This window comes from Trichechus manatus, unplaced genomic scaffold (assembly GCF_000243295.1).
Source record: "Trichechus manatus latirostris isolate Lorelei unplaced genomic scaffold, TriManLat1.0 scaffold00067, whole genome shotgun sequence".
NCBI classification, from domain to species: Eukaryota; Metazoa; Chordata; class Mammalia; order Sirenia; family Trichechidae; genus Trichechus; species Trichechus manatus.
In genome coordinates, this window is record NW_004444003.1 from 7913833 (window position 1) to 7915912 (window position 2080).

Consider the following 2080-nt stretch of genomic DNA (forward strand, 5'->3'; position numbering starts at 1 on the left):
CACTTCACCAAAGAAGATATTCAGGCAGCTAACAGACACATGAAGAAATGCTCACGATCATTAGCCAGTAGAGAAATATAGACCAGAACTGCCATGAGATATCATCTCACCCCAACAAGGCTAGCATTAATCCAAAAAGCACAAAATAATAAATGCTGGAGAGTTTGTGGAGAGACTGGAACACTTATACACTGTTCATGGAAATGTAAAATGGTACAACCACTTTGGAAATTGATTTGGCTCTTTCTTAAAAAGCTAGAAATAGAAGTACCATATGATACAGCTATCCCGCTCTTTGGAATATATCCTAGAGAAACAAGAGCCATCACACAGATATATGCACACCCATGTCCACTGCAGCACTGTTTACAATAGCAAAAAGATGGAAGCAACCTAGGTGTCCATCACGGACTAATGGATAAACAAATTATGGTATAGCCACACAATGGAATATTACGCCACGATAAAGAACAACAATGAAGCTGTGAAACATCATATAACATGGTGGAAGCTGGAACTTACTATGCCGAGTGAATTTAGTCAGTCACAGAAGGACAAATACTGTATAAGACCACTATTATAAGAGCTCAAGAAAAGGTTTAAACACTGAAGAAAACATTCTTTGATGGTTAGGGGTGGGGAGGGAGGGTGAGAGTTATTCACTAAGTAGATAGTAGATAAGAATCATCTTAGGTGAAGGGAAGGACAGCATACACTACAGGAGTAGTCAGCACAACTGGATTAAACCAAAGCTAAGAAGTTTCCTGAATACTATCAAATACTTTGAGAGACAGAGTAGCAGGGGATGGGGTTCTAGGGACCATGCTTTCAGGGGGTATCTAGGTCAATCAGCATAACAAAGCTTATTAAGAAAATGTTCTGCATCCTACTTTGGTGAGTGGTATCTGGGGTCTTAAAAGCTTGCAGTTGGCCATCTAAAGTGCATCAATTGGTCCCAACCACCTGTAGTAAAGGAGAACACCAAGGACACAAGGAAAGTATTGGCCCAGGAGATAGAATGGGCCTCATAAACCAGATACTTCATCAGCCTGAGACCAGAAGAACTGGATGGTGCTCAGCTGCCACCAATGAATGTCCTGACAGGGAACACAAAAGAGGATCCCTGATGGAGCAGTAGAAGGATGGGGTGCAGAACTCAAATTCTAGTAAGAAGATCAGACTTAATGGTCTGACTGAGACTGGAGGCACCCCAGAAAGCATGGCCCCTGGACTCTCTATCACCCAAGAACTAAAACAATTTCTGAGGCCAACTCTTCAGACAGGGATTTGACTGGACTGTGGGACATAAAGTGATACTTGTGAAGAGTGTGCCTCTTAGTCAAGTACATACAAGAGACCAAAGAGACAGCTTCTATCTAGAGGTGAGATGGGAAGGCGAAGAGAGTTAGGAGCAGGTGGAATGATCATGGGGAATCAGGGGCGGAAAGGAGGAGTGTGCTGTCACAGATGGGGTGAGAAATTAGGGTCTCAACAAGGTATGTAAAAAAAATTTTGTATGGGAGACTAGAAATGTAACCTTCATTTAATTACAACAATAAAAAATTATATAAAAACTAAAAGATCAAATTTCAAAAAAAAAAGAATATTATATCCTGCAAAACTCTCATTCAAATATGATGGTGAAATTAGGTCCTTTCCAGATAAATAGAAATTAAGGGACTATATAAAAACCAAACCAAACTTACAAGACTTATTAAAGGGGAGTCCTTCGATCTGAGAACAAACAACATCAGACCACAGGCTGAATATAGGACACAGGATTGTACTAGCCAGATACCAACCTAGGAAATCAACTCTTAAGGACTATGCGAAACCAAAAGAATTACAACAGGGAACCAGAGAGGTTAATCTGTTAATGACAACAGCATCAAAACGATAAAAGGGAATAAATGGTGTAGGTAGAGAACCTTCTAATGGAGAGGAAGGCAAGGTGATACTAAGTAATAATAGACTGGTTCAAATCTAGGAAGATAAGGATAAATTCCAAGGTAACCACAAAGAAAGTTAACAAACCTACTTATCAAAATAAAGAAGAAAAACTTGAAGTCTCAGTAAAAAC